The sequence below is a fragment of the Oryctolagus cuniculus genome, chromosome 15 (assembly GCF_964237555.1).
Source record: "Oryctolagus cuniculus chromosome 15, mOryCun1.1, whole genome shotgun sequence".
Taxonomy (NCBI): domain Eukaryota; kingdom Metazoa; phylum Chordata; class Mammalia; order Lagomorpha; family Leporidae; genus Oryctolagus; species Oryctolagus cuniculus.
In genome coordinates, this window is record NC_091446.1 from 39932374 (window position 1) to 39953411 (window position 21038).

At 38.4% G+C, this 21038-nt stretch overlaps 1 long non-coding RNA gene across 1 annotated transcript in view; it reads left to right on the top strand.

The window, feature by feature from the left end:
- The window catches only part of LOC127484148 (uncharacterized), a 200224-nt gene extending 182650 nt beyond the window's left edge, over positions 1–17574 (top strand). The window contains exon 4 of the long non-coding RNA XR_007910914.2: positions 12970–17574. This is a non-coding gene — a long non-coding RNA (uncharacterized lncRNA). The remainder of the gene's footprint in view (positions 1–12969) is intronic.
- The last annotated feature ends 3464 nt before the right edge of the window (positions 17575–21038 follow it).

Here is a 21038-nt window from a genome sequence, read left to right on the forward strand (position 1 = left end):
AACTTGGGTCTCCCACAGAGGTGGAAGGGGCTCAAGTTGTTGGGGGCATATTGGCAGGGAACTGGATCCAAAATGGAGCAGCCGGTGATGCCAGAGGGGCAGGTGGTGGCTGCTTAACCAACTGTGCCACTAGTTCTGCAACAATGTTTTATTTTTCTGTTTATCAGTGTGTTTTAGACATTTTTAGAAAAAACTTGAAAATTGGGATAACAATGAAGCAATTGATTTAATTGCAAAATTAATGCCTAAGGCATTGCTTTCAAAAATTCATGGCCAGACAAAAGAGAAAGCATGATGAGTTTTTGATTATCTTTTTGCTTTTACTTCAATCCAATTGAAGACTTTTCCAGATTTTATAGTGATACTGTCCTGAATGTTTTTGAGCTGTGTTTGTCACATCTGTCAACAGTTTGTTCCCACGTGCTTTAATCTTTATGGATTCTTTACAGTGTCTGTGTTCCTGTCCTGTTATGCTTTATTTAAATCATTTATATCTGAGTAGATGTGGGTGCCTATTTACATATATGTACCATCTCTCTCACTTTAAGGGATTTGATGGCTTAATGCAGAAGTTGACATTGGAGCAAGTGCTCAGTCTGCAAATTTGATTTACCCTTGGTGGTATTTTTCTTAGATTTGAGAACACTGAGGCAAATAGATTATACCACAATTTCTAACGGCATTTTAACATTAACACCCACCTCCACCCACCTTCACCATATTTTAGGGATGGCAAGTCTGGGTATTATGTTCTCCAGAATTCCTACCCATGAGGTACAGTGTTATATTCGGTCAACAAGGGCATTTGCAAGAATAAAGAAACCACTATTGCTCCTGATTCAGTGGCGGGGGCACACGAGCTGCTAGGGGTGACAGATGAGAGCTTTGAGGAGAGATTCCTCGTGGTAACCTGTGCTCTTAAGTGACAATTTCCCGTGGTTCCTATTCTTCCTGACTTTGTGACCACTAGCAGTGGCTTCTCTGAACCCCGCTTTATCAATTATCCTAATTGTTTCATAACTCTCCAATCTCTGTATTAACATTCATTAATTTTGAATTACTTAATACAATTGCTGTTTTCCTGACCAAGTGCTTACAATTTCCAGCAACTTGCCCAAACTCCTATGGTTAATTGGAATTTGAACCCCAATCTCTCCTGCTTTTGCATGTGTACACTACTGAGTTCTAGATATATTTTTTTCCTGCAGACTATTCATTTTGAGTTTCATCAGGTCTATTTGGAGAAGTGTAGGGTGTATTAAAATACATGACTGCAATGGAACAAAATAGAATGATTTGAAAATTTGTTACCCGCTTTTAATATTTTTCATAGCCATAGGTTAAAGAGGGAGGATTTAAGAGACTAGCAAGAAGGGAAAACAAGAAACATGTTGTGATTGGGGATGAGCATGTTTGTAATACTGAATTCTAGGCATTGTTAATCTTTGTTATACAATGTGACTATTAGCCAGAAGAGACTGATTTGTGTTCAGCCTTTAATTTGACTCAGGAAGAATAAATAACAGATCATACTGTTGTTACTACCAGTAAAAAGTTTCCATCATTTTATAAAAGCTAACAATTAAATTTAGAAACATGGTTATTTGTACATTATATTGTTGACATGTTAGAAGCAGCCAATTTTATTTTCTTGCAAATAACTAGTTCTGCAACAATGTTTTATTTTCCTATTTATCGGTTTGTTTTAGACATTTTTAGAAAAGACAGTGAAAGTTGGGGTAACAATGAAGCAATTGATTTATTTGCAAAATTAATGCCTAAGGCATTGCTTTCCAAAATTCATGGCCAGACAAAAGAGGAAGCATGGAGGAAGGAGTCTAGAGAAGTACCTGTGTTGCTATGGGGACAGGATTTGCTGATGACCTTAAAAAGAGAATGTATTTGGATGTTACTTTCACATGGTCTCATTCTCAGTATGTGTATGCTTGAGAAAAAATAGCAGATTGAACATGGTTTTGTTAATATTTATAGCAGACTTCAAGATGGGTCAGGTAACGTATCACACAGGTGATTTTATTAATACACCAACTAACTGTGTGGGTGGGGTGTGGGTGTGTATATTTCACAGTATGAAATTTGTTCAAATTGCAGACCTTGATTTCCTGTAGTAATGGGGTAGGTTTTCAGGCTAGTTAGCTCTCCCCATTCCCAGCCATTATGCGCAAGTCACACACATCACAAAGAATAATTGCTGGAAAAAATTAACATTATTAAAATATCGCCAAAATGGTGATAAAAAGCAAAAAATCTCCCTGGTTAAAATGTAGGAATAGTAAAAACCCAGAAAGGCAATCTGCCCATCAAAGTTACTTTTGTCTAGAGGAAATTTGCAAGCGAAAATTTTTATGAAGATAGCCTCAAAAGAGAAAGGGAACAGGAATCAAACTCCAGAACCCAGATGTGTAGTCTAATAAAAGACTACCCATTAAACGGGAGCTGTCAAGTAGCTACACACAGAATGATTGAGTTGGAAGTATGCCTGGCTTCTGCTGAACTCCGAGTCCTAAGGTGTCCCTTGCAATTAGGAAGAGAAAGGCGGACAATTCTTAAAACCCTGTGGCTACAGAGCTGCTTTGCCATAGATTTTTCAAGCCAGATCCACGCTGCCTGATTAGTTTGTAAATCCTCAAGCTATAACTTTAGTTTATTGTGATTACACACTGATAGTGTTTCTACAGTCGGGCACATCTGCAAATCTTCTGTGATGTAATGCAAGTCCACTCTAGGCTTCAAATTACTGATGTAGAACAAAGATTTGTTTCAAGAACACTGAGTGGCACTGATCAAAGATAGTCAAGCAGAAAAGAAGGTACAAGCAGAAAAAACAAAAATGTACAAATCTATAAATATTCAGATATTCAAATTACTAGACACCTATTAAACACACTGATGTTCCAGTGCTTAAATTAAAGTTCTGAAAAACACCTACAGGGAAAAGGAAACAATAAAAATCAAATCAATTTCAAACAACCAACTCGAACTTTCACAAATGAAAATTGTATTAGCCAGCATGAGAATTCAATGTGTAGGTTCAGCAGTAAATTAGATACAATCTAAAAAAGATTGGTAGAGTGGAAGATAGGTGAGAAGGAACTACCAGAAATACAACACACAGAAAAGAATGAATCTAAGGGAAAAAGGTTAAGAGGAACAGAACAAAATAAGATGATCTAAAATTTAATTAAAGGAACAAAATATAATAAGAGAATAAAGCATTGGAATTTTTTGTTTGCATTCAAATTAGTAGTGCATGTATTTACAGTTTTTTCCCCACTATTGAAAAGATACATGATTATGTAATCTGTAGAAGAGTACTTCAAAAAGTCCATGGGAAAAATGGAATTAAAATATGTTTATTTTGGTGCAAAGGTTTTTGAAATCTGTTCAATTTTTTATAATATACATTTTATATTTTATTTTAAAATATTTCAAATACAGAAAAGTAAGAGTTAAATGAGAACAATAAATTTAGTAAGTTTTAATATTTTGTGTGTTCATTTCATATGTGAATATTCTTATATATATGTACACATACTAATTTTGAAAGCAAAGGTAGATATAATATTAAATGATAGAATTCATGAAAGATAATGAGGAAAGAAGGAAATAGCATTATGCAAGTGTTATAGTTCAGTCAAGACAATATTTATAAAAATCTTTATAATAAATAATATGGCATCTCTACTTTTTTACTATTTAGATAAAATTATAGAAAATGTGGTATTTGTCTTTCTGTATCTGGTTTATTTCACTTAGCATAATGATCTCCAACTCTATCCATAATTTTGTTGCAAATAATACTTATTTTCCGTAGACTTTGTGGAGTAAGCTCATATACAACATTGTAATTTTTTTTTTAAATATTTATTTGAAAGTTGGAGTTAGAGAGGGATAGAGACAAGGCGGGGGGGCGCGAGTGAGAGAGAGAGAAATCTTCCATCTGCTGGTTCACTCCCCAGATGGCTGCAATGGCCAAGGCTGGACCTGGAAACAGGAGCTTCTTCCTGGTCTTCCATGCTGGTGGCAGGGCCCAAGAGCTTGGCCGTCTTCTGCTGCTTTCCCCAGACCATTAGCAGAGAGACAGATTGGAAGCGGAGCAGCCAGAAACACAAACTGGTTCCTGTATGAGATGTTGGCATCACAGGTGGCAGCTTTACCTGCTATGCTATAAGCCGGCTCTGATATTCTTTTAAAAATATACAGAGTAATATAGTACCACTACATTATAATACCAAGATTTAAACAAAGGCTAAATGATTTTAGTATAGATTTCATGAAAAAAATTAATGTCTATTGAATTTAAAGCTTAAATATTGAATTATAATTATTGGGGCTGGCACTGTGGCATAGCAGATAAAGCTGCCTTCTGCAATGTTGGTATCTCATATGGGCGCCAGTTTGAGTCCTGGCTGCTCTACTTCCAATCCAGCTCTCTGCTATGGCCTGGGAAAGCAGTAGATGATGGCCCAAGTGCTTGAGCTCCTGCACCCATGAGGGAGACCCAGAGGAAGATCCTGGCTTCAGATCAGCACAGCTCCAGCTGTTGCAGCCATCTGTGGAGTGAAAAAGTGGATGGAAGACCTTTCTCTCTCTTTGCCTCTGCCTCTCTGTAAATCTGCCTTTCAAATAAATTTTAAAAACTTTAAAAAAAAGAATTCTAATTATTAACTTTACCAAAATGTAAAACTCAAAGGAAGCACTACAACTACTTTTCATTGTGCTTTTATTCTTCCTATTAAAAAGGGAAAATAAATGACATATTAATTGCACTTTAATGTACAAGTGGCCTTTCCAATTTACTGATCCACTTGCATGACCAAATATCTCATTTCCTTTTTTTTTTGAATAACATCAGTAAGCATTAAAAAGAATCTAAATTTACTAAAATAATTGTAGATGACTAGGACAATTAAATCATTGTTTTTGCTTCAAAGAGTGAAGAATTCATGTGAAATTAAGTAGAACAGAAGGAATACTAATTTTATGTCAGTGTGATTGAATACAAGTAATAGACTGTTAAGGCAGCTGGTGTTTTGAAAAATGACTACTCATGGGAAATCTCTTCTGGTATGCAGAATGTTGGGAATGTGTCAGCCTCTGCAGTGATAGTGATCATAGGTTCTAAATCAGAGCCAGAAAGAATTGAGATGTCATTCAGTTCAGTCTTTTGAAAATAACTCCTAACCAACTGAAAGGCTCTCGTTCTCTTTGTTCTTTCACATTCTATTGTTGGATAACCTGGTATGACCAGATAATTCCATATCTTGTCTTTCCTCCAACCCCATTCAACTTCTAAATCTCCTTTTTCTTTTTGTTATTTTTAAAATTCCTAATTAATTGATATACAAAAATCCCATATGTTGAAGTGTATCATTAATTAATTTTCACACATGAAACTATCACCACAATCAAAATATCTAAACATTGCCATCTCCCCAAAAAGTTTCCTAGTGTACTTTGCCATCTATTTCTCCCTCCACTCTTTTTCTAGGTGACTATTTGTCTCATTTCAGTTAATATTGATTAATTTGCATATTATAAAACTATAAAAATGGAGTCACACACTATGGACTCCTCATCTGATTTATTCCCCATAATTTTAAAATGCATCTATATTGTTACATGTATAAGTACTTTATTATTTTATTACAAAGTAATATTGTATTGACATACTGTAATTTGTTTATTTATTTACCTATGTGTAGATATTTGAACTGTTCCAAGTTTTTCACTTTTATAAATAAAGCTGATATGAATAATCACAAACATATTTGTATAGATGTAGGGAGCAACTCAGACTAGACTAAGTTACTGGAATTAAGACTTATTCTATGCACCTGCTCTCCCACAATATGGCGCTGGGAGAGGAGTAAACAGCTTCTACACAGCTGCCTCCAGTTCAACCAACAAGTTGCAGGAGCTGATCCCGCTCCTGATTGGAGGAGAGCAGCATACTCGGCGTGTGGGTAGCAGAGTTGGGATTGGTGGAAGAGGACTATAAAGGAGGAGAGAGACAACATGCACCAAGGAACATCTTTCTGAAGGAACACCTGTGCAGCCCCCGAGAGAGCCGGCCGGTGGTGTGCCGCTCCCCCGCGGAAGTGGGGAAAGTGGCAGGGGGGCCCGCCCCTCCACGGAGGTGGAGGGACGGCAGCCAACCCGGGAAGAACCAGCAGCAAACTCGGGGAGGGCCGAGCAGACAAAAGAACAGCGCAGGGTCCTGTGTCGTTCCTCTGCGAAGAGGGGGAGCGACATATAGACATATGCCTTAATTTCTTTTGGATAATTGTGAAAGAGTGTATTATATGGCAGTTTTATATTAATTTCAAAGAAACTGTCACATTGTTTTCCAAAACATTAATATTTTATATTCCTTTGTGAACATTTGGCACAGCGGGTAAGTTATCACTTGGGACACCTGCATATCAGGGTACTGGTTTGAGTTCTATTTACTATGCTTCTGATCCAGCTTCCTGCTAATGAGTACCCTGGGAGGCAAAAGGTATTTGGCTCAAGTACAGGGTCTCTGCTACCCACAGGAGAGACCCTCATGAAGTTTCTGGCCCCGGCTTCAGCCTAGCTGTTGCTGGCATTTGGGGAGTAAATTAGCATGTAGAAGATCTCTGTCTTTCAAATAAAATGAAATAGATAAATAAAAATTTTAAAAATATTTTATATCCCTTCCAACTGACTATATGGGTTTTAGTTCCTCTGTCTCCTCACCAACTTTATGGTCTGTTTGGTCTTTTAGTTTTAGTCATTTTGATACATGAGTAGTGGTATTCAATTGAGTTTTAATTTCCCTGATGGCTAGAGATTTTTCACATAAATATTGGATATTTGCACATCTTAGTCACTGAAGTGTCTGCTCCAATCACTTGCTTATTTTTAATTGGGTTGGTTTCTTAAATAGTTTTTATAGTTCTTCTTATATTCTGGATATGTGTACATTTTCTTATGCAACATGCACTAATGTGTTATGAATACATTCAGAGGAAAATTTCAAGAAGATAATAGCTGAAACTCCTCCAAAACTGCTGAAACACACTAATCTGCAAATTCAAGAAGCCAGATGTGCAGCAAATAGAAAAAATAGGAATCCACATTCACTAGCATCATAATGAAACTGGAGAACAACAGAGCCAAAAGGAAGTCTTGAAATTATCCAGAGAACAAAGATGGTTGACTTCAAAGGAGTAGAGATTTCTTAACAGCAACAATGGAAGATAGAGAAGGGGAATGACAAGTTTGCATAATTACCATTTGATGTTGTATTTGCTCTTCAAGTCTTCTTGCATCTCAAACCTTGCATCTGGGATCACTTCCGTTCCACTTGATTTGCATATTTTATGTTTACTTTTGGTGAGGGACTGAACAGTTATTTTGTTCATCTGAAGAAATGTCTTTGTTTTCTTGTCAATCCTAAAAGATATTTGTTCATGGGCTTAGAATTTTAGGTTGTTGCCTATTTACTTCCAGCCAATTTAACTATTACTCAACTGTCTTCTGATTTCTGTTGTTGCTGTTGGGAAGTTAGACTGTGAACTAACTAATACCTCTTTCAAAGTGATCTAGTCTGGTTTTTTCACGTTTTTGGTTTCTTATTAGGTCTCTGCAGTTTCATCATAAAGGGTCTAGCGTAATGTGGTGGGTTTTAAATATGTCTTGCTCTGGATTTTTTGGGCTTCTTGATTCTGTAGTTTGGATTCCTCATCAGTGCTGGAGAATTCTCAACATTTGTTTCTTCAAAGATTGCTTTTGTCCTGTTTACTCTTTGCTTACATTTTGGAACTCTGATTAAACCTACATTACACCTTCCAAGTCAGTTTTCAAAGAGTCTTAAACTTGCTGTCATTTTTTTCCAATTTCATGTGTCTCTGACTTCCATTATTTTTATTTATTCTCAATTCCTCTTCCTTGGTCCTCTCTTAAATTCTGTCTGATCTGCTGTCAAATCCTACCTCGAGTTTTCAATTTTAGTTATTTTATTTATAAAGCCTAGACACTCTGGTTGGCTCTTTCTCAAGTCTACTACATCACTTTTTATAGATTATAATTGTGTACATATCATCAAGTGTGTACTTCTGCATCATTTTAAGCATAGTTGATTTATAACCAAGTATTTTAATTCCAGCGCCACGCGTCATTGTGGATCTGTTCCTGTTGTCTCTTGTTTCTGTTGATGCTTGCTTCATGTGCACATTTTCATGGGTGGTCAGTTTTAGTTTACTTTTTGTCTTTGACAATATTTGTCATGAAACACAGAGGCTTGATATGAAGACTCATTTCTCCAGAAAGGCTTTGTTTTCATTCTGTCAGATCTTTAGGACAAATCCTATTCTGGGGTCTCTTTAATGTGAGGTTTTTTTTTTGCACTTGATGTCCAACTTTTTATGATTTACATATGAAAATATACCTACCAAGTGACTTATGCCTATTTATTTTTCAGCATTTTTTTCATCTGTTTTTATTCCTGTATGCAGTGAAAGTTCCCCTGAAATCCCCTTTGGGTTGCTGAAATCGGAGAAGACTCCCTGAAATTTACACTGCAATGTGGCCCCTTAAAGTTGCCTAGGAATGCTATCAAGGGTGCCACATGTGCTACTGGAATTTGGGGTGCCTTACGATTTCACCACGGGCTTATTACTAAATCCCCGATATTAATAAGCCCAAGAGGGTTCTTGCCTAATATTTAGAAAAGAATTCTAAATACCAGCACAGATAAACAAGGTAGCATGGTACGTTTTAAGCATTTTTTTAGTGAGAAAGATGCATAGGAGAGTGAGAGCTTTATTTAAGAGAGAGAGAGAGGTAAATAGGGGTTCATACCAAGCACCAGGAATGGGCCACGTGGAAGAGCAACTAGGCCTGTATCTGGGCCAGGAAGCCTAGAGCACATGGCCCAAAGGCCATGCACCCTGGAGGTGTGGGGCTACAATAAGCCCTTTCCTGACAAGAGGCCAGGGAAGAAGAGCCAGGCCAGGCCCCACCTTGTCTGGCTTTTAACCCACTTCCAAAGGGGAGTGGTTAATTAACCTGATTGGCTGGTAGGTGGCCAGGTGGGTGAACGAGACCACACAGGGGTGAGGCAAAGGCATCTGATAGGGGCAGGAGGTCACACAGGGGCGTGGCGAAGGCGTGGTCTTCCAGTTCACAAATCCAATCAATTTTAACCTGTATGCCTGCCTTCTTCAGAGTGGGCTTAACTATGGTGGGGACATATGGTTAATTCCAGTTCATTTTTGTCTTCTGTGGTCCCATCCTCACTTGAGGAGGTTCCCCCTCTGGTCTTTTTAATCATGGGAGAGTTTTAGGCTTTGGCATCTTTCTTTTTACTACAAAAATCTGTCAAATTTGGAGTTTAAATTTTGCCTGGTTTGGAACATGCCATAGGAGCAAAAGCAGTTTCAGTGCTATGCTTTCTTTTAAGATTTCACGTTTTTCCTTAGAGTTGGAACTACTAATATCACACTGGGTTTGATTCTTCTGTTCTCTTGAGGAGATTTTTAAAATTACAGCTCAGTAGTTTTCAGTACCTCTGGTATTTTAAGCAAGAGATCAGTTTGATGACCTGTACCCCACTTTTTCTGAAATGATACTTCTTAGTCTGAATTTTAATTATACTTTTAACAGATAAATTTCCCCTTTCCACCTGAATGATCTATTTAAATACATTTATTCTATTCACTTTAGTCTTGAAATGTTAATGAGAAAATGCAAAAATCTATTCTTAATAAATGGGACTCTGTTTACTTCTTTGAGAAGTTGTTTTTATGTCTTATATTTGTCAAATTTAGCTAGTCTTGCCACTGACAGTTCCATCACCAAGTTCATATGAGACAGCACCAGAATCCACATATTTCTGTTTAACTGAATTATCATTCAATTAAATGGCTTCTTCCATTTCAAACAATCAATATTTAACCTGTAAATGGCACCAGGAATAATCTTACAGTTTAGAGTATAGTTTGTGATAAGGACGAGATCTAATTTCTTTGAGGGAGAAGTGGGAATATGTTTTACTCTCTCCTAACCATCACATTTTCTCTTTTTTTTAAACAACAAACCAATCCCCTTTGTACCAAAGAACCTGATCAGAATTGCTTTCCATACATACACATTGTCATATAAGTCTTCGTTTTGAATGTAGGTTCAGCTTGTTATGAAGCCATCCTAGGAAACTCTTTGCGAATTAGAAAAGTACACAGTCCCAGGAATCTAGACTTCAGTTCTAGTTCCACCACTAATTATCACTCTCTGAACATCAGTGGTTTTCATCTAGAAAAGAAAGGCAGTCATCTAAGTTGACTGAGGGATTGTGAACACATCCCACTAGATATAATGAGCTGGAAACCCTGGTTGTCAATCCTGAAGGAAGAAGGAAAAAAATGTTTGTATGTACATTTAATATGGGTACATATATATATATTTAGTATATGTGTATATAATATATATAAAATATTACACCGACATGCTTTTTTAAAAAGATTCATTTATTTATTTGAAAGAGCCACACAGAGAGAAGGAGAGGCAGAGAGAGAGAGAGGTCTTCCATCCCCTGGTTCACTCCCCAATTGGGCACAATAGCCGGAGTTGTACCGATCTGAAACCAAGATTCAGGAGCTTCCTCAGGGTCTCCCATGTGGGTGCAGGAACCAAAGGACTTAGGCCCATCTTCCACTGCTTTCCCAGGCCATAACAGAGAGCTGAATCAGAAGTGGTCTCGAACCAGCACCCACATGGGATGCTGGCCCTGCAGGTGGTGGCTTTACCCACTACGCCACAGAGCACTGGCCCCATATACACACATTTCTATACTTTTATGAAGTCCTTTTAGGTCCAAGGCGGCTTGTTTTTTAACAAATCAGAAGGTATCAGTATCTCCCTTTTGCTGATAAGACATTTGAGACTTACAGAAGAAAAGTGGCTTGCCCAAGGATACACAGCTAACAAAAAGAATAGGGACTCATTGCCAATTTCTGTTTTAAGGTTCAGCCCTCTTTCCATTATAACCAAGGTACATACTATTTAGCAAGCTATTGGTATATCAGAAAAGACTATGTATAAGAGAAGAAGATGGCCAGGGCATCTTGGCTCACTTGGCTAATCCTCCACCTGCAGCACCGGCACCCCGGGTTCTAGTCTTATTTGGGGTGCCGGGTACTAGTCCCAGTTGCTCCTCTTCCAGTCCAGCTCTCTGCTGTGGCCAAGGAGGGCAGCGGAGGATGGCCTAGGTGCTTGGGTCCCTGCACCCGCATGGGACACCAGGAGGAAGTAACCAGCTCCTGGCTTTGGATCGGAGCAGAGCCACCCGTAGCAGCCATTAGGGGAGTGAACCAACTGAAGGAAGACCTTTCTCTGTCTCTCACTGTCTATAACTCTACCTGTCAAGTAAAAAAAATGTATAAAATTAAAATTATAATATTTTCAAAATAATAGTTTTAAAACATTTATATAGAATATACTTTCCTAAAATAATAGTTTCATCTACATATTAATTTTATTTAGCAGTTACAGAACAAAATAACTCCAACAAATAAGTCATAGTACTATCAGATCCATCTGTTATAGCAGAAAATGATTTAACTCTTGAGCTCATGCAAGACTTTAAACTCTCAAGTCCTAGGTTAGTGGAATCGGAGGGTGGAAGTTTAATCCAATTATGGTGTTTAGGAGATGGAGCTAATGAAAGACCCTTAGGTCACTGGAGGTCTGCCTTGGAAAGTGATCTTACAAGAAAGTTGGTTATAAAAGCCTGAGAGGGGCCTAGCCTCTCCCTCTGCTATCTGGCTTGCCACGTGATCCTTACTCCACAAGAACTCTGATTGCCAATCATTGCCCTCATTGGGACCTACTTGATTTTGGACTATGAAACTCCAAAACCATAAGCCAAAATTAATCTGTCTTTTAAAAGTAGCTTGTCTAGGTATTCTCTTGTAATAGCAAAAGCTAATACCCCATCTTTTAAAAACTCTAATATATTAATGATATTACATTGCTTAAATTACATACCTATTGACTGCTGAATATAATTGAAACTTCTAACCTTACCAATGGGAGTCAGTTTTGATTTGAACCTGCCTGATTTGCAGCCTCATTTCTACTTACTGCTTTAGGCATACCAAGAATCTCAAACCTTCTTAAAATTCCTGCACATTTTTATGCTTTTGATCATTCTGCCCTCCTTAAACATTCTTCAATAGCTTCCCCTTCTGCTGCCCCCTTTGTTCTTGTGTAGTAACATCTGCTCTCAATTTGAAACTGCTTAAATATCACTATAGTTGGGATACTTTCTATTGCCATAAAGACACAATTTCCCAAACCTCAATTCTCTCATGGTACCATATTTAAACTTCAATTAACCTTTAGCTAAGTGACTGAAATTGTTTCCTTACATGTTTGTATTCCCCAGTGGGCAACAAGTTCTTGGAGGGTGATGTACCTTATTAATCTTTATATACCCACCTAGTACATGCCCTTGCATAAGTGCCTCACCTGGAGCTGCAAAGAGGACATGTGTTGTCTTCTACTTCACTCTCAGCATCGGAGAGGAAAGGCTCCAGAGATCTCCTTTGGAAGCAAACTGTCAAGTCTGCTACTGTAGAAAGTGATATTAATCAGATTCCAGAAAGACTTTGTGTTTCTTTCAGAGATGGAGAATGTTCTGCTTTGTTAAGGAAAGCATGCTGCATTTGGATCCTTTCTCCAGAGGCAGTCTGGCTTTAAGTGAAGGAATAAGATGTTAGGGAGGGGCAGAAAGTGTCAGCATGCAAAAATGAAGAGAGTAGGAGAAGCCTTTGGCCAATGAGGGTCTAGCACACCCATGATGAAGAGGCTGAATTTTCTCATTAGGACTGGTTTCATCAGCAGGTGTAGGTCTGGACTGAGGATTGTATTATACGTTTATCTCCACAGATCACCCAATTTTCTTTCTCTTTCTGTTTCTAGGAAATTGTTTAAACTACAGTCATTTTCTTGAAAAGGCTTTCCTTTGGGGACATCCACTGGCTACTGACAGAAGGATTAAATGAGATTGTTGGTGAGAAAGACTCAAGTTCAATGTTTGATACATAGTATGCTCAAAGCAAATGGTAGCTGAATCTGAATCACTGTCAATCAACAAACTGATTTTCTAGTTTACAAATCAGTGTTTGGTAAACCTGAACAACACACTTGTGAGTCAATTGGCAAAGTTCTGAAATTTAAAAAAAAAAAATGAGATCTTGGCCCACAAGGATCAAATCTTGCAAAGCCTGCCCAAACATGGTAATGCAGGAAATCATGACAAGGACCTACCTAATGTGGCTCTGCACAATGTCCTTCACCTTGAAGAAAGATCTCTGAAAGAGTCTTTCATGTTATTGGGAAAGTAAGTCATTTTATTTATATCTACTTCTGTCTGATTATAAAAAGTGAAATTGAAACCATGGGCTCTAAGTGAGGCAACTTGGAGCAATGGAAGTTGGGTCAGGGAATGAATGAAGCAATAAAATCCCAAAGATTCAAAAGATTTAGGAGGGAAAATTGCCCAATCTATTCCTCAGGCTTCTGCCACTATTAATTAAATAGGCAAATTACACTAGTAGGTAGTTTATGCTTGGATTATTCCGTGTATTTAAGTCTTTAAATATTTCTGTGTTGTCATACTTCCACTTTTTAATAATTGTGAAATATTTAGAAGCTTGACAACTCTTCCACAAATTTATATATTTGTCTGTCTTGTTTGAAAATCATGAGATAATTCAGCAAAAGAAATCAAAGAGATATAAATTGAGAAGGAAGAAGTCAAACTATCCCTATTTGCAGATGATATGATTCTTTATTGAGGAGATCCAAAGAACTCCACTAAGATTATTGGAACTCATGGAAGTTTGTAAAGTAGCAAGACATAAAATCAGTGCACAAAAATCAACAGCCTTTGTATACACAGGCAATGCCACGGCTGGGAAAGAACTTCTAAGAGCAATCCCACTCACAATAGATACAATAGCAATCAAATACCTTAACCAAAGATGTCAAAGATCTCTACAATGAGAATTACAAAATTTTGAAGAAAGAAATAGAAGATACAAAAACATGGAAAAATCTGCCATGTTCATGGATTGGAAGAATCAATATCATCAAAATGTCCATTCTTCCAGAAGCAATTTACAGATTCAATGTGATACCAAACAAAATACCAAAGACATTATTCTTAGATCTGGAAAAAATGATGCTGAAATTCATATGGAAGCACAGGAAACCTCAAATAGCTAAAGCAATCTTGTACAACAAAAACAGAGCTGGAGGCATCACAATACCAGATTTCAGGACATACTACAGGGCAGTTATAATCAAAACAGCCTGGTACTGGTACAAAAACAGGTGGATAGACCAATAGTACAGAATAGAAACACCAGAAATCAATTTAAACATCTACAGCTCACCTGTTTCTACTTTGTCTCATCCCGTCTTTCCACCATGGAAATGAAAACTCGTATTCCTTATCCAAAGCAATGCTATAATAACTCAGTACTAACATGGTGATGGATTGTCATGAAGATTTTAGAATAATGGAATTTCTGCCCATATCCAGAAACAACTAATATTTTAAAGTATCAGTTATCCAGTTATAGAAGTTTCTTGCCTCTCCTCTTATTAATCAGCTCTCAGAGAGTTCTACTTTCCCCCTCTCTTCCTTGAATTCTAGGGCTCTAGTTTCTTATTTCCACCTTGCCACACCAGAATGGAAAAATATGTATCTATGTACCTGTATATCTATCTATCTATCTATCTATCTATCTATCTATCTAGAGAATCTATTTATCTGTTTCTATTATCTGTATCTATGTGTTCATCTTTCTGTGTCTATTTCTGTAGCAGGGCATTAAATATGGCTTTTCTCATCATCAGAGAGTTCTAGGAGAGTATCCAACATTGATAGCAGTAGTAGCTGTCATATCGTCTGAGCTGAGAGTGCTAAGATTATGGATGACTACAGGAGAGTGTGGAAGAGCAGAGTAGAAAATGTTTAATTCTGACGTCATGAGTACTGTGAAATGCTTTCGGAAAGCACTTGTAAAGCTTGGCACCTGCTCACTGATACTTAGGAACCTCATCTATACCTAAACACGCTAAAGGAAAGTGGGAGCAGTTGTGGTAGGAGATCCAAGACACAAGGTCATATTCAAAATTGCCTGCTCTTCCAGACATGTACCAAATGTAAACTGATGAAGGAGCTGAACTTGGGCCATCTTGAAAGATTCTGTTCCAAGGGATCTTCTGAGATGGCATGCACATTCCCTGAGGAAGTTGTGAGGGGTGGGTCCCTGGATTTTGAGATTGAGGGGAGTGTCCACAGTGATGAGAGAGGATCAGGGGGCAGAATCTTCTCTGAAAAGGGGGCAGAAGGTGAGAGATCAACATTAGCAGGTGTTTCTGAAGACCTCAGCACACATACTCTATGGAGAGGGGAGAGAGAAGTGGAAGAGAGGGCTCTCTCAATGGCCACCAACGTCAGGGGCAACCAAATCAGTCCACACTTGACTGCCTCATCTCTCTTCTCTACCATCCTCTTAAGTTCTGGCAAAACCAGATGCAGCTTAGGGAGAAGAATAGGGAGATAGCAAGAGTGAAGTTCAAAGGCTGATCATCCCTACTGCAGATCTCCAAAACAAAGCCAGACCTTGGGTGGCAGAGAATAAGGTTTAACTTATACAAGAGAATAAGGCTTTGCTATCAAAGTGTCTGGACTGAATTGGGCATGCAGTACCAAAAGAGACTGTTCATGTGAGGGTGCTGGGTAAAGCTAATTCATGCCTTTGGGATCTCATCCAGAAGCAAGAATATGATTGACAACGTTGCTGGAGGGCATTGGCACAGAATAACAAAACAAAGCTAATTTATATTTTCATCCCTTTTGAGTACATTCAATAAAGCAGTTCCTGTCTCTTTATTCTCTCCATAAAATGTGCATGTGTGTGCGCGCGCACACACACACACACACACGCGGGGTCCTGTTAGATTTGTTGTAAATAAATTTCCTTCCTCTCAACTTCTGCCTCCTACTCAGCATGGAGCTCTCCCTTTCCTTACCCCATCCATCCCATGGACTTGTTTGTTGACTTTGGTTTTGAAAGCGCACATCCCTCTCCTCTTTAGAATGTTCCTTGAACTCTGATGCTCCCTGTATGCATGCCACAGTTGACTTCCCCACTAACAATATTCATAATTCTTTTGTTTCTGTCTGCCACATGTTTATCATACTGTGTATGTCGACATGGACACTGGGTTTCCTAAAATCATTTCTTCAAGGCCCTCATTCTAAATCTTTATAAAACTTAGATGGATTTTCTGATTCCCGAAGCAGGCTTCAGAATATGTCTACTAACCTAGGACACCTTAAATAATGATGAATTTGTTCTTACCAAAGCCAAATACATGTGTTTACAAGTTGGGTCAAATTCCTTTCTCTTACAACACATCCCAAACCTCAGTGGCTGGAAGAAACCCTTTAACATGAAGTCCAACAGAAATGTGACATTGTTACTCTTTTTGCCTAAGTCCTTGGAACTCTTGATAGGAAGCTGCTGTCACTACTTTCAAACATTAGTGGTCAATGACTGTCTTTAGTTCAGATAACTCTGGGCCTGCTAAGAACAGGCTCACCATGTTTTATTAATTTATCCTGTATTTCCTAAGATGGTTAGTTTCCTTCCTGCCCCATTTCTTCCAGATAGTCCTCGATGGTTGTCTCAGGTAACACAGCCTCTGAATCCCACCCTTCTTTTTAGTGTATTCTTGTATGTTAGCCTTGCATGCATTCAAGTCAATGTGTAATTGACTGCAGCGTGCATGTAGCCATTTAACAGTCTCTTCCTTTATCGTGACAGCAGAGGCTCACACACAGCAAAAGTTAGGTATAGAACGAAGCTTTCCAATAGGCAAGCAGACAGACATCTTTTGTTTCACCCACGCAGTAATTACATATGGTTTTAAGTTTTTGAATGCTTCAGGATGCTACTCACATCTATGTCCACAATTCCTGGGTCTGTTACACTCATTTATATTAGCTGCCTGCTTTTTGGTAGGTCTTTGAATTTGTAAATTCTAGCATAAAGTCTTGATTGAAAATTGTATCTGTACTGGACAGAATAATGGTCAGCTGAGAAAGTTCCTGTCTTAATTCCCAGAACCAGGGAACTCGTTGTGTTATCCAGCATGGGGACTTTGTAGAGATGGTTTCATCAAGGGTGTTGAGATGGGAAGGCTAGCCTAGATTACCCAAGTGGGCACTAATGTGATTAAAAGGTCCTTAGGAAAGAGGATGCGAGAGGGTGTATATCAGAAAAAGGAGATAGAATAACAGAAGCAGGGGTTGGACTGATGTGCTTTGTGCGGTGACTCTTCCTCCTCACTGCCAGGGAATTAGGCAGGCTGCCCTCAGCTTGCCTTGGCTGAGAAAGGGAAGTGCACCACCCGCCACTCAGCCTCCTTGAACCTCGGGGGACAATCAGATGCGGTGGGGAGTTGAAGCAGGATCTCACTTTATTGTAAAAGGGAGGTGTTTATCAAGCTGCGGTACAGAGCGGATGTGGGCAAGGGGTGGGGTGATGTGACGAAAAAGGGTTTTAGCCAATCCTATTATACCACCTCAGTGATCTTTAGGCAAAGAGCGCCTGGGGCTGGGTTGTTTACTGCCAGGGATTTGAAACTTAAAGACAGGTTTTCAAACTGAGGCAGGCTTAGGAAGTTCCTCTAGGCCTCTCTGGATTCAGCCTCCCCCACACGTTAAAGATGGAGCTAACCAGGATGTAAGGTGTGATGGCCTGTAGAAGATGGTAAGATAAGGAAAGATTCTCTTCTCGAGCCTCCAGGAGGACTGAAGGCATCTCGCCACTGTGGTTTTATCCCCATAAAACTCAGGACAGATTTCCGACCTCCAGAACTGTGAGATCATGAGTTTGTCTTGCTGTAAGTACTACGTTTGTGGTAATTTGTTACAACAGCCATAGAAAATGTGTGTGTTGAAGGTAAAAAACAAACAAAACCTGCCTAGCCCTCATTTGTGCCAGAACATATCCCGTTGGATCTTAGGATCACACTGATGATGCTGGAGTGATACAAGATCTGAGTCAGTGGAGGGAGACTTCGATCGTTACCTGTGTATCTTTTTTTTTTTTTTAAAAAGTGTGGCATATGGAAATCATTGTTTCCTTCCAGTTATTGGATAATTAGAACTCAGAAACTAAAGTTTAGTGAAGAAATGGCTTCTACAAGCCAGACTCTTGTACCATTAGCACTGTTTCATCTAGTTACTAGCTGGAAATGGGCTAACATTCATCTTTTCCTTCTTAGGTCTAAGACTTAACAAACACCACTAGTTATTTTCCTGCACACCCATCTTATCATACCTATGGACAGATGATAACTTTACTTTCCATTTTCACCTCTTTCTCCTCTACTTGTTATTTCTTCCCAAGCTTAGTTCATTCTCAGAACCTCAAGGGCGCTCTGTTGCATGCTTCTCACTCTGGCTTAGGTACATGGATCTACATTTTGGTGCCTAAGGCATGAGCTCAGAAGAGGCCTCCAAGAGCCTTTAAAAATACCTGCTTTCCATGTTGGCAACAGTCAAAATCAGACTACGTCAAGGAGATAAGTAGGCAAGTTTGCTATTTCACTTCCCTGCTGACTATTTCTTCATTTCTTTCAACTGCCAATTGTGAGATGTAATTTGATTTGGCATATGGTGGTAAAGCCATGAGACAACAGAGACAGGGAAGTTTGAATTTTCTTCCATAATTGCAGATCAACAACCATGGGCCTGCATTTCAAGGGAGATGGTGATAACAGATGCCTTCTCTGGAGGATCTCCAGAGCAACCAGGTGTAATGACTAAAAAAGAGACGTGAAATAGGAGTGTAGGATGAAGCACCTGTTGGCGCAACTCCTGTTGTTGTTGGCTGCTAATGAGTTTAATTTAAAACAGTCAACAGAGGGAGAGAAAAACTGGGGCATTTCCCATGCCCGTGACAAGTGTGTAGGAAGCAGACTGCATGGATTTGGATGAACATTTGTCATTTTGTTTCACTGTTAGAAAAAGATCTTGAATTATCTAGGGTGCTTACATGCCACACAATCAGAAAATCACCCTCTTTCTTCTTTGTTTTCTCTCATATAGCCCTGATCTGATCAAACAATGGATTGCCAAGGGGCAGATTCCTAACCAGATGTTTCAGTTAAGTCAGGTCTGAGTGCCTTGGTTTGGTTAACCTAGTAATTTTTAAAACTATGATTGTCTTTCAGTAAGGTATATGTAGTATAAAATATTTCCTCCTTTTACAGAAACTCTTATATTCAAAATACTAGAACAGAGGTTCCCCAGATATGTCCATGTGAGTATATTACCTTGGATGCAAAAAGTCTTGCATATGTGCTTAAATCAAGGATCTAGGCATAGGGAGATTATCTTGAATTTTCTGAGCCCAATGTAAACAGAAGAGTCCATACAAGTAAAAGAGGTAAAAAAAAAAAAAAAGTGGAACACAACACAGAAAACAACTAACAGAGTAGAAAAGAGATCTGCCTTCAGATTCGGAGAAAATATTTTCAGTCCCTAGCAAGGAGTTAATATCCAGAATATGTAAGGAACTCAACTCTATGGAAAGAAAACAAACAATCCAATTAAGAAATGTACAAGGGACCTAAATAGATCTGTCTCAAAAGAAGAAATATGAATGGCTAAGGTACATGAGAAAGGACTAACAACACTAAATATTGAAACTACACTGAGATATTACCTAATGCCTATGAGAATGACTACAATGAAAAAGACAAAAATATAACAAATATTGGTGAAGATGTGGAGAAATGGGAACTCTTACACACTGTTGGTGTGAATGTAAATTATTACAGCCATTGTGGGCAGCAGTATGAAGGTTTCTCAAAAAAATGAATAACAGACTTGCCTTGTGATCCAGTTATCCCACTTATGGGTATTTAATTGAAATCAGTATGTCAAAGACAAATCTCTGCTCCCTTGTTCATTGTTGGACTTTTCACAATCACCAAGAAATGCAATCAACTTCAGTGCGCACTAAAGGATGGGTGTCTAAAGAAAATGTGGTTTATATACCCAATGGACTCAGCTTTAAAAAGGAAGAAATTCTGGGTGACTGGTGTTGTGGTGTAACAGGTTAAGCTGCCACCTGCAATGCCAGCATATCAAATAAGTGCAGTTCAAGTTTTGGCTGCTCCATTTCTGATCTAGCTTCCTGCTAATGCTCCTGGGAAAGCAACAGTAAATGACCCAAGACTTAGGGCCCCTCCATCCATGTTGGGAGACCCAGATGGAGATCCTGAATCCTGCTTTCAGCTTGGCCCAGGCCAGCCATTGCAGCCATTTAGGGAATGAATCAGTGGATAGAAGTTCTCTCTCTCTGTTTCCCACCTCCTTCTTCCTCTTTGTTACTCTGCCTTTCTAGTAAATCTTCTAAAAAGAAGAAATGCTGTCACTGTGACATGGGTGGAACTGGAAAAATAAGCTGAGGCACAAAAAAATAAATACCTCATGTTCTCACTTATGTGTGTAGCGAAACAATTGAACTCATAGAAGCATAGAAGGTGGTTACCAGGGGCTGAGGTGAGGGGAATGAAGAGAAGTTAGTTAAAGGGTACAAAACTTCAGTTAGATAGGTGAATTATTTGATTTTTAGATCAATTTTACAGTGTAAAAATATAGCTAATAACTGAGTATGGTGCATTTTAGTATCACTGAGTAAATTTCAAAGTCTCAATACAGAAATGTTTAATATTTGAAGAGATGGTAGTGCTACTTAGCCTGATTTAACCATTCCCCATAAATATATACAAGTATGATTTGTCAATATATAGTGGAAATAAAAAATAAAGAACAGAGAATTTGAAAATAGCAAAAAAGGGAACTTTAACTGATGAAAATGCACTATATCATGATTACAGGAATGGTGGTTATGTGATGATACACATTTGTCAAAACTCACCAAATTTTACATATA